The sequence below is a fragment of the Nematostella vectensis genome, unplaced genomic scaffold (assembly GCF_932526225.1).
Source record: "Nematostella vectensis unplaced genomic scaffold, jaNemVect1.1, whole genome shotgun sequence".
Classification (NCBI taxonomy): domain Eukaryota; kingdom Metazoa; phylum Cnidaria; class Anthozoa; order Actiniaria; family Edwardsiidae; genus Nematostella; species Nematostella vectensis.
Genome location: NW_026019273.1, coordinates 1 through 13,156, shown reverse-complemented (window position 1 = coordinate 13,156; position 13,156 = coordinate 1). Strand labels below are relative to the sequence as shown.

Below are 13,156 nucleotides of genomic sequence, written 5' to 3'. Positions count from 1 at the left end.
CAAGGGACCCAAGACGCCCAAATAGACCTCTATTTTTTGTCATCTACAATCTCGGCGAGCTGTGCGTGGCGTAACCTTATTACAGGCCTGGGATCCTGGTTATTGTCCTCCCCATTAATGCGCGGGTTGGTATAACCTTGCAAGAGTGTTGTACAGCATATTCGCTCGGAAATATCGGTGCTTGGGGCCTTCGGGTTCTGTACAGCCTTCCGTAAAAGCCTTGTGCTGCCATACCGATTGGGTAATCCGTATGTATGGTTTCCGTTTTGTTCTTCAGACCGGGTTCGATCCCAGGCCAATGAGCTTTTTTTTATTCGTTTTCTTTCTTTGTGCTTGACCCTCCTAATCCTTATTGGTTTTGCGCAAAAATAATAAAAAAAAGTGAGTTTGCAAAATAAGCTTGCTGGATTTATTGATTATATGTATTCAATTTGTTCCTAGGAAGTTAACAACAAACACAAAGCAAAGAGTTTGAGGAAGTAAACAAGTATGTGAACTTTAATGTTCTATTTGAAGGGGCGCATTTTGTACAGGGAAGCATACATAGAATGCTTAACTGGTGGAGAGGGGAGAGGTAACAGTTTATTGAGCATAATGTCAACATTATCAGGGGGAAGAGAGGGGCACTCTCTTCATACAATATTGCAGTTGTTACCTATTATTAAATAAGTTTGTAACATGTCTTTGTTTATTAAGCAAGGTCTATTTCTGAGACAAGCAAACTCAAGTAAGAGCTGTTGAAATAACAGGTAATGAAAAGAAAGAAAAAATATATATATGCAGTCAAACAACAGAATTGCATGATAACCTTGAATATATTGAATAAAGGACTGCAAAAAAACATCTTTTGTACTAGTTGCTTGAATTGACCCTTGGCTATTTTTAGCTGAATTCCCCTCCCCCTCTAAAAAAGAAAATAATAATAATAATAGAACAAAACTAAAAAGAAAACAAACACAACAGAGACCCCCACCAACAATTTTGATTTTTTTTTACTTTCCTTTAAAAGGGGAGTGTCATGGTTAAGAGATTTGCAATAGCTCTAGAGCTCTGACACAATGAACTTCAGTGAAATTCTAATACTGACTTATGAGCTTTTGGTACATGTGGGGGACTTTAAACAAAACAAAACAAATGACCACAAACTGTCAATTAACATAGTTTTCAATATAATATTGCATATTATTTAATAAGGTATTAACAGCTTTTAAAAAGTTCAACTGTTTGTTGACACTTAAAAGCCTACAATAATCACTGATTCCAGACATGCGCAGTACTATGCTGCTGCCCCTTTAAAGTAAAATACAGCTTTACTTAGTCAGCGTAGACAAAATTGCGGATTTTGTCAATATTCTAATATGAAGATGTCAATATTCTCACCCCTTACGTCTTTATTTCTATTTATTTTATGATTTTCACATGATACCAAAACAGCGTCTTTTTTCTTCGCTAATTTGATGTCATGTACACAATAAAAAAGAGACGCGCCAGTGCGCATGGCGAGTCCCCAAGGGACCCAAGACGCCCAAATAGACCTCTATTTTTTGTCATCCACAATCTCGGCGAGCTGTGCGTGGCGTAACCGTATTACAGGCCTGGGATCCTGGTTATTGTCCTCCCCATTAATGCGCGGGTTGGGATAACCTTGCAAGAGTGTTGTACAGCATATTTGCTAGGAAATATCGGTGCTTGGGGCCTTCGGGTTCTTTACAGGCTTCCGTAAAACCCTTGTGCTGCCATACCGATTGGGTAATCCGTATGTATGGTTTCCGTTTTGTTCTTCAGACCGGGTTCGATCCCAGGCCAATGGGCTTTTTTTTTAAATTCGTTTTTTTTTCTTTGTGCTTGACCCCCCTAATCCTGATTGGTTTTGCGCAAAAATAATAAAAAAAAAGTGAGTTTGCAAAATAAGCTTGCTAGATTTATTCATTATATGTATTCAATTTGTTCCTAGGAAGTTAACAAAAAACACAAAGCAAAGAGTTTGAGGAAGTAAAAAAGTATGTGAACTTTAATGTTCTATTTGAAGGTGTGCATTTTGTACAGGGAAGCATACATAGAATGCTTAACTGGTGGAGAGGTGAGAGGTAACAGTTTATTGAGCATAATGTCAACAATAGCAGGGGGAAGGGAGGGGCACTCTCTTCATACAATATTGCAGTTGTTACCTGTTATTAAATATGTTTGTAACATGTCTTTGTTTATTAAGCAAGGTCTATTTCTGAGACAAGCAAACTCAAGTAAGAGCTGTTGAAATAACAGGTGAGTGTTAAAAAAACAATTATCTGGTTAGAAAACTACTGTAGATTCCTTTGCACCAAAATAAGAACAAACTTCATTTTGTTTGTTATTTATGAGGAACGAGATGAGCTATACAAAGCCATAAAGAAATATGTATTGCTCATCTAAATTATACAAGTAAATGATAATATTAAAAAAGAACTACTGTAAGTAATTAGAGTGGTTTTCATTAACCCGTGAAACAAAGTGTGATAGTTAAACGGTAATAGTTAGAAAAAAAAAACACAAAAAAGAACAATAGAATCAGATCACCACAAAGTGTAATACGCTAAAGCGTAGTTCACGGGTTAATGAAGGTTTTGACATTTCAACCTTACATCCACATGAAAGTAATGCCTGATATCGAGTGCCCTACAGTAAGTGTTTTGCAGTCAAGTTGTTTTCTGTTAGTAGGTAAAAAAATATTCTAAATAATAGTAATCATAACTATGGTCACCACTTACACATATAGCACTTGTAATGAAAAGAAAGAAAAAATATATATATGCAGTCAAACAACAGAATTGCATGATAACCTTGAATATATTGAATAAAGGACTGCAAAAAAAACATCTTTTGTACTAGTTGCTTGAATTGACCCTTGGCTATTTTTAGCTGAATTCCCCTCCCCCTCTAAAAAATAAAATAATAATAATAATAATAGAACAAAACTTAAAAGAAAACAAACACAACAGAGACCCCCACCAACAATTTTGATTTTTTTTACTTTCCTTTAAAAGGGGAGTGTCATGGTTAAGAGATTTGCAATAGCTCTAGAGCTCTGACACAATGAACTTCAGTGAAATTCTAATACTGACTTATGAGCTTTTGGTACATGTGGGGGACTTTAAACAAAACAAAAAAATGACCACAAACTGTCAATTAACATAGTTTTCAATATAATATTGCATATTATTTAATAAGGTATTAACAGCTTTTAAAAAGTTCAACTGTTTGTTGACACTTAAAAGCCTACAATAATCACTGACTCCAGACATGCGCAGTACTATGTTGCTGCCCCTTTAAAGTAAAATACAGCTTTACTTAGTCAGCGTAGACAAAATTGCGGATTTTGTCAATATTCTAATATAAAGATGTCAATATTCTCCCCCCTTACGTCTTTATTTCTATTTATTTTATGATTTTCACATGATACCAAAACAGCGTCTTTTTTCTTCGCTAATTTGATGTCATGTACACAATAAAAGAGAAGCGCCCGTGCGCATGGCGAGTCCCCAAGGGACCCAAGACGCCCAAATAGACCTCTATTTTTTGTCATCCACAATCTCGGCGAGCTGTGCGTGGCGTAACCGTATTACAGGCCTGGGATCCTGGTTATTGTCCTCCCCATTAATGCGCGGGTTGGGATAACCTTGCAAGAGTGTTGTACAGCATATTTGCTCGGAAATATCGGTGCTTGGGGCCTTCGGGTTCTTTACAGGCTTCCGTAAAACCCTTGTGCTGCCATACCGATTGGGTAATCCGTATGTATGGTTTCCGTTTTGTTCTTCAGACCGGGTTCGATCCCAGGCCAATGGGCTTTTTTTTTTAATTCGTTTTTTTTTCTTTGTGCTTGACCCCCCTAATCCTGATTGGTTTTGCGCAAAAATAATAAAAAAAAAGTGAGTTTGCAAAATAAGCTTGCTAGATTTATTCATTATATGTATTCAATTTGTTCCTAGGAAGTTAACAAAAAACACAAAGCAAAGAGTTTGAGGAAGTAAAAAAGTATGTGAACTTTAATGTTCTATTTGAAGGGGTGCATTTTGTACAGGGAAGCATACATAGAATGCTTAACTGGTGGAGAGGGGAGAGGTAACAGTTTATTGAGCATAATGTCAACAATAGCAGGGGGAAGGGAGGGGCACTCTCTTCATACAATATTGCAGTTGTTACCTATTATTAAATAAGTTTGTAACATGTCTTTGTTTATTAAGCAAGGTCTATTTCTGAGACAAGCAAACTCAAGTAAGAGCTGTTGAAATAACAGGTGAGTGTTAAAAATAACAATTATCTGATTAGAAAACTACTGTAGATTCCTTTGCACCAAAATAAGAACAAACTTCATTTTGTTTGTTATTTATGAGGAACGAGATGAGCTATACAAAGCCATAAAGAAATATGTATTGCTCATCTAAATTATACAAGTAAATGATAATATTAAAAAAGAACTACTGTAAGTAATTAGAGTGGTTTTCATTAACCCGTGAAACAAAGTGTAATAGTTAAACGGTAATAGTTAGTAAAACACAAAAAAGAACAATAGAATCAGATCACCACAAAGTGTAATACGCTAAAGCGTAGTTCACGGGTTAATAAAGGTTTTGACATTTCAACCTTACATCCACATGAAAGTAATGCCTAATATCGAGTGCCCTACCGTAAGTGTTTTGCAGTCAAGTTATTTTCTTTTAGTAGGTAAAAAATTATTCTAAATAATAGTAATCATAGCTATGGTCACCTCTTACACACACATACACACCGATGGTGGTTTACGAGGACCATGACCTGAGACCGACTTAGGAGGACCGGTCAGAAATGTACGTAAAATAGGTTATTACCACGTAATTCAAAACTATATATAGTGAAAGTGTATAAATAGACTGATTTATGGTGTTTAAAGGCGTTTTAATTTCAGTGATGATACACACTTCGGTTTACGAGGACCGGATAGAACAAACCGTACGTGGTTTACGAGGACCGGGTAAAAACAAGCCTTACGTGGTTTACGAGGACCGGTTAAAACTAAGCACACATGGTTTACAAGGTCCAAGTTGAGCTATCGCATATCTTTTAAGATATGTCATATGTGATATATTTATTTAGCGTTAGAGAGATCACCATGTTGAGGTCGAGAGTTCTCTGATTTCTGACCGTGGTTGCCTGTCAGCACATCATTTGGGTTAATTTAGCAATACGTCTCTTCAGTAAAATAATTAAAAATGAATACACTTTTGCGCTATGCGGGATTGCTTTTTTTTTTTAATAAAACCCTGGCAGCTACAGTAAAAACCTACAATGATTTGACTTTTTTTATTTTTGTGTTTTCACTCACGGGAACCCTGCGTCTATTTTTCGCGCGTTTTGCTCTTGCAACTCGCGGCCATCAGCCAACACGGTGGTTTGGCAAATGTTTTGCCTTTTTTTTCGTCGTGAAAACCAAGAAAGATCGACACACTATAATATAAAGATGTACAAACGATGGATAGAAGGATAAACAATGGAATTTGAAAGAAGGTAAGTAAAGTAAGACTCGTAAGACTTCACTTATTATAAGCTTTATTGACGAAACAGTCAAGACACAACTTCAAATTATTATTTTCCCGAAGTATCACGAGGGACTGATTGTTATTCTGGTTCGCCTTTGATATTAGGTTTTCGTCGGAGCAATGAAAATTCCTTGTGTTGACATTTTTCCAGCACAGAAGTATACAGCAAGTAATTACTTAAGTACAGTTGAAGTTCTCGTAAGCGACCACCTTGGGAACTGAGAATTGTGGTCGTTAACGGAGCTGGTCTTTTACGAGAGCTTGCTCTCATAAGCGACCACTAGGCGTCAAAAACTTGAACAATAGGTGTTGGTCGCTTACGAGAGCTTAATTAAAATGGAATCTAAAAATTGAAGAGATAATAACAGCGCTGTAATATTTTGGTTTATTGCTTGATTTTCCTTGCATTTATACATATTCTGGAGAAAAAGAAATGTCAATCCCATGTTTAAAATCAAAGTTAGAAAATTGTAATTATGAAATTCTTCAATGGTTGCCTACTGGAAAGGCAGCTTTTGTGAAACATCACAACATTTCCGCTTTATATGTGATTTCAGCATGCATTTGATATGATGTTTATCAGGTGTTGACTGATGTTGTAAAGCAAAAAATCATTGTGGTCGCTTACGAGAGCTTAAAAATAAAAGAAAATCTCAGTTGGTGGTTTGAAATTTTGGTCGTTAACGGAGCTGGTCGCACCGATAAGTTGGTCGCTTACGAGAGCTAAGAATTACAGAGTTTTTGTGACAATTCAATCGGTGATTTGTGATCATGGTCGTTATCGGAGCTGGTCCCTATCGGAGCTGGTCGCTTACGAGAGCGGTCGCTCGGAGAGCTTCGACTGTACTTATAATTAGAAGTAAGCTTTCTTAAATATTAACAACTGATAAAGGATACCTTCCCACTAATTCAGCTATAAAAAGGATAGGAAATTTCTGGGGTATTTGTCCGCAAACCAATGTCTCTCTTGTTATAATAAATTAAGCCACACTATTATGGACTGCCATGACTTTCCATTGCATGACTACCATGACTTGCCATTGACTACCATGACTTGCCATTTGTCTACCATGGACTACCATAGTTCTCAATGGCAAGTCAGGGTAGTCCACTACCATGGACTGCCTTACTTTCCATTGCATACAATGGACATCCAGAAATAAATAGCAATTTGAGTTCTGTTTATAATCTTTTAGTAATTTTTTTTTAAATTCACCAACTAGATGGACAAACTTAGGGTTATGACTTCATGATTACTGTCACATATAGCAGTTCCGTATCACTAATGTAAGTTGTAGCACCATGATATATAGTTACAAAGTAAAGTGCAATTGCTACACCAAGCATGCATGGATAGTCAATGACAAGTCATGCCAGTCCATGGTAGTCATGATTGTCAATGGCAAGTTATGGTGTAGTTTTAATCATGGCAATCCATGGTAGCCAATGGTAAGTCATGGCAGCCCATGGCACTAAGACTGTTCTGGACTGCCACAACTTGCCATACACTACCATGACTTGCCATTGTCTACCATGGACTGCCATAGTACTCAATGGCAAGTCATGGTAGTCCACTACCATGACTTTCCATTGCATGACTAAAACATGATTTGCCATTGTCTGCCATGAGCTGTCATAGTATTCATAACTTGCCATTAACTACCATGGACTGTCATGATTTAAAGAACAATTTCACATCTGGAGATAATTAGCAATTTGAGTTCTGTTTATAATCTTTTAGTATTTGCAGAGACAATATTTTTTTTCTTTTTAAACTTTATTTGATTTGAATTTGCCAACTTAGCACCTTGGTAATAAGCTGAATCTGTTCATTTTTTGGGTACTACACATAATTATAAGTTTTATTTACTCATTCACCATCTATCATGAGAAAATAATTAGCTTCCATGATCAATTGAACATAAAAGCAGAAGTGGTGATTCATCCAATGAAACATTGACCAAAACTCTCATGACTTTTTGAGGAATAAATGATACTTTCATCGGCTTTGAGGCCTAATTTTTTTTTAGAATTCACGAACTAGATTGACAAACTTAGGGTTATGACTTCATGATTACCTTCACATAAGCGGTTCCGTATTACTAATGTAAGTTGTAGCACCATGATACTGTATATGGTCCAAAGTAAAGGGCAATTGCTACACCAAGCATGCATGGATAATGACAAGTCATGAAAGTTCATGGTTGTCAATGGCAAGTTATGGTAGTTAGTTGCAAGTTATTAGAGTCCATGTTAATCATGGCAATCCATGGTAGCATGGTAAGTCATGGCAGCCCATGGCACTAAGACTGTTCTGGACTGCCACAACTTGCCATACACTACCATGACTTGCCATTGACTACCATGGACTGCCATATTACTCAATGGCAGGTCATGGCTGTCCACTACCAGGGACTGTCATGACTTAAAGAATGATTTCACATCCAGAGATAAGTAGCAATTTGAGTTTTGTTTATAATCTTTTAGTATTTACCAAGACGATCTTTTGTTTCCTTTTTAAACTTTCTTTGATTTGAATTCGCCAACTTAGCACATTGGTAATAAGCTGATTCTGTTCATTTCTTGGGTACTACACATAATTATAAGTTTTACCTACTCATTTACCATCTGTCATGAGAAAATAATTAGCCTCCATGATGAATTGAAGATAAAAGCAGAAGTGGTGATTCATCCAATAAAACATTGACCAAAACTCTCATGAATTTTGAATGTATAAACTATACACTTTCGAAGTCTTGAGGCCTAATTTTTTTAGAATTCACCAACAAGATGGACAAACTTAGGGTTATGACTTGATGATTACCATCACATATAGCCGATCCGTATCACTAATGTAAATTGTAGCACCATGATATATAGTTACAAAGTAAAGGGCGATTGCTACACCAAGCATGCATGGATAGTAAATGACAAATCATGACAGTCCATGGTAGTCATAGGTTGTCAATGGCAAGTTATCGTAGTTAGTGGCAAGTTATTAGAGTCGATGGTAATCATGGCAATCCATGGTAGCCAATGGTAAGTCATGGCAGCCTATGGCACTAAGACTGTTCTGGACTGCCACAACTTGCCATACACTACCATGACTTGCCATTGACTACCATGGACTGCCATATTACTCAATGGCAGGTCATGGAAGTCCACTACCATTGACTGTCATGACTTGAAGTCAGAATGATATCACATCCAGAGATAAGTAGCAATTTGAGTTCTTTTTATAATCTTTATTTACCAAGACAATCTTTTTTTTTAAACTTTCTTTGATTTGAATTCGCCAACTTAGCACCTTGGTAATAAGCTGAATCTGTTCATTTTTTGGGTACTACACATAATTATAAGTTTTACCTACTCATTTACCATCTGTCATGAGAAAATAATTAGCCTCCATGATGAATTGAAGATAAAAGCAGAAGTGGTGATTCATCCAATAAAACATTGACCAAAACTCTCATGAATTTTGAATGTATAAACTATACACTTTCGAAGTCTTGAGGCCTAATTTTTTTAGAATTCACCAACAAGATGGACAAACTTAGGGTTATGACTTGATGATTACCATCACATATAGCCGATCCGTATCACTAATGTAAGTTGTAGCACCATGATATATAGTCACAAAGAAAAGGGCGATTGCTACACCAAGCATGCATGGATAGTAAATGACAAGTCATGACAGTCCATGGTAGTTATAGGTTGTCAATGGCAAGTTATCATAGTTAGTGGCAAGTTATTAGAGTCCATGGTAATCATGGCAATCCATGGTAGCCAATGGTAAGTCATGGCAGCCTATGGCACTAAGACTGTTCTGGACTGCCACAACTTGCCATACACTACCATGACTTGCCATTGACTACCATGGACTGCCATATTACTCAATGGCAGGTCATGGAAGTCCACTACCATTGACTGTCATGACTTGAAGTCAGAATGATATCAAATCAAGAGATAAGTAGCAATTTGAGTTCTGTTTATAATCTTTATTTACCAAGACAATCTTTTTTTTTTAAACTTTCTTTGATTTGAATTCGCCAACTTAGCACCTTGGTAATAAGCTGAATCTGTTCATCTTTTGGGTACTACACATAATTATAAGTTTTATTCACTCATTCACCATCTATCATGAGAAAATAATTAGCCTCCATGATAAATTGAACATAAAAGCAGAAGTGGTGATTCATCCAATGAAACATTGGCCAAAACTCTCATGACTTTTTGAGGCATAAATGATACTTTCATCAGCTTTGAGGCCTAATTTTTTTTTTAGAATTCACCAACTAGATTGACAAACTTAGGGTTATGACTTCATGATTACCGTCACATAAGCGGTTCCTTATTACTAATGTAAGTTGTAGCACCATGATGATACTGTATATGGTCCAAAGTAAAGGGCGATTGCTACACCAAGCATACATGGATAGTCAATGACAAGTCATGACAGTCCATGGTAGTCATGGTTGTCAATGGCAAGTTATGGTAGTTAGTTGCAAGTTATTAGAGTTCATGGTAATCATGGCAATCCATGGTCGCCAATGGTAAGTCATGGCAGCCCATGGCACTAAGACTGTTCTGGACTGCCACAACTTGCCATACACTACCATGACTTGCCATTATGAACTGCCATATTACTCAATGGCAGGTCATGGCTGTCCACTACCAGGGACTGTCATGACTTCATGAATGATTCCACATCCAGAGATAAGTAGCAATTTGAGTTCTGTTTAAAATATTTTAGTATTTACCAAGACAATCTTTTGTTTTCTTTTTAAACTTTCTTTGATTTGAATTCGCCAACTTAGCACCTTGGTAATAAGCTGAATCTGTTCATTTGTTTGGTACTACACATAATTATAAGTTTTATTTACTCATTCACCATCTATCGTGAGAAAATAATTAGCCTCCATGATAAATTGAACATAAAAGCAGAAGTGGTGATTCATCCAATGAAACATTGACCAAAACTGTCATCACTTTTTGAGGTATAAATGAAACTTTCATTGGCTTTAAGGCCTTTTTTTTATTTAGAATTCACCAACTAGATTGACAAACTTAGGGTTATGACTTCATGATTACCGCCACATAAGCGGTTCCGTATTACTAATGTAAGTTGAAGCACCATGATGATACTGTATATGGTCCAAAGTAAAGAACGATTGCTACACCAAGCATGCATGGATAGTCAATGACAAGTCATGACAGTCCATGGCACTAAGACTGCCACAACTTGCCATAGAAAACCATGTCATGCCATTGACTACCATGGACTGCCATAGTACTCAATGACAAGTCATGGTAGTCCACCAACATGGATTGCCATAACTTGCCATTGAATACCATGGACTGCCATGTCTTGCCATTGAGTACAATTGCTATTGTCTCGCTACTCCATCCATCACTAATAGACCAATAGTAACTCAGCCAATCAGAATGCAGGATTTGTGATAGACCTTTGTTGGTGAATTAAAAAATACAAATATCAAGGGGCACCTCGATTTTTTCATACAACACTGAAACTTGGAAAAAACGATGGTGTCACATATCCGTTTTTTCATGATTTTTTAATGTGAAATCAATGTAAAATACAGATTTTGAACTTTTTTTTAGAAGAACATTTAGCTTGATAGTGATAGTTTTTGGTTACAGAATTTCCTAATAATAGCTCTTCCAACCTCCATCAGCTCCTAAATCTGATAAAACAGCAGAGAGTTCATATAATCATTTTCTATTATAGGTTCCATTTTAAAAAATATCAATGGATATCAATGGATAGCACTTATGGGTGTGGTCAACAGCAATTCTTACCCCTAAGGGATAGTAAATCAGGTGTGGTTGAATCAATTTTTTAAACATTGCACTAAAATCACACATATTTTCAGTATTCCTTTTTATTGCGTTCCTCTTTACTGACTTTTAAGATTGCTGTCATCTAGTCTTAAGATCCTTTTGTGATTGGATAGGATGATCCATTGGCATGAGAGTGAGACCCCCTAAGGAATAGCAGAATCGAAAAAGTCTTTGAACACCCTTTATAGGGTAGCAATTGGTAGAATTTTATCATAACCTAAAAGACAGGACAATCATCCTCTTCTACTTTTATAGAGTACCCCCCTCTCCCTTCAGGGTTTTGTCTTAAATGCTGTTCTCCAAACTTTTTCAGGTGAATCTCACTTACAAGATAGACTCCGAGAAAGCTACCAGCTTAGAAGCATGATGCTAGGGCAGGATTTATGTAAGGCAATTGTATTAATGCAGCTCAGCAAAAATTAACACAACCTGAGTAACAAACAGATAGATAATAATTTTACAAATGAAAATTTTCTAAAAAAAAAACTGAACCAGAATAATATAATAAACTAAAGTAGTAAAAAATTTTGAAAACAAGTTCTAGAGCTTATTTTATTTATTCCTTCACGGAGTGGGCTGAAACAAATGTGCCAATCCGGTCGCCTAGTCCATGGAATGTTGGTAAAAATAGGTTTTCTTTTTTTTTTGCACACAAATATCATGCTTAATGTACCGTGAACCCCCTAATAATTTAATATGGGGATCTAGTGTGTTTATGGTTCTCTACAAGGAGGGTCAGTGTTTCGAACCTTTCAGAAAAGGGTACATTTCAAAGACTATTAGCCGAAAAAACAAAGAAGAGGAAGTTTCTAAAACTTTTCAGCTAATATTTGCAATATTTCTTCTAGAAAAATTATTTATTCACCTTGGCAAATACAATATATACTAAACTAGCGTAATCTTCTGATATGCTTTTATATAGAATGTATAGTGTTTTAATGTATAGACTTAAATTCTGAAGAGAATAAAAAACACCCATTTTGCTGTATTTGCTTCAATTTTCTTGAACACATGATAGTACCTCCTTTAAAACCTAATGGAAGCCATTCCTGATAAAAAACAAAAAAATATGTATATACAACCTTTTTCAAAATTAGTCCATGAAGAGAATAAAAAACACCCATTTTGCTGTATTTGCTTCAATTTTCTTGAACACATGATAGTACCTCCTTTAACCTAATGGAAGCCATTCCTGTATATACAACCTTTTTCAAAATTATGTTTTACTATTAAAAAATACCATCAAACTCGTCAAATTTCTACTGAATGTAGGAAAATGCGAATAACGGAGAGTACCACACACGGATAATCTTGTACAACCGTAGTTATGGGGACCACACTAGACACGTTACCTAAGCTACGGAGAGTACCACACACAGATAATCTACAAGATCTAATACAACTGTAGTTATGAGGACCGCACCAGACGCTATGGAGAGTACCACACACGGATAATCTTGTACAACCGTAGTTACGAGGACCGCATCAGACGTTACCTAAGCTACGGAGAGTACCACACACACGGATAATCTTGTACAACCGTATTTATGAGGACCGCACCAGACACGTCATCTAAGCTACTGTGAGTACCACACACGGATAATCTTGTACAACCGTAGTTACGAGGACCGCACCAGACACATTATCTAAGATATGGAGAGTACCACACCCGGATAATCTTGTACAACTGTAGTTATGAGAACCGCAACTGACAGGTTATCCTAAGCTATGGAGGGTACCACACA

At 36.4% G+C, this 13,156-nt stretch overlaps 1 long non-coding RNA gene across 1 annotated transcript; it reads left to right on the top strand.

Annotated features, from left to right (window-relative positions):
* Window positions 1-4,924: 4,924 nt before the first annotated feature.
* Window positions 4,925-11,886, top strand: LOC125560860. Its single transcript, XR_007306932.1, has 2 exons — window positions 4,925-5,517; window positions 11,725-11,886. It is a non-coding gene; the product is annotated as an uncharacterized LOC125560860 (long non-coding RNA).
* The last annotated feature ends 1,270 nt before the right edge of the window (window positions 11,887-13,156 follow it).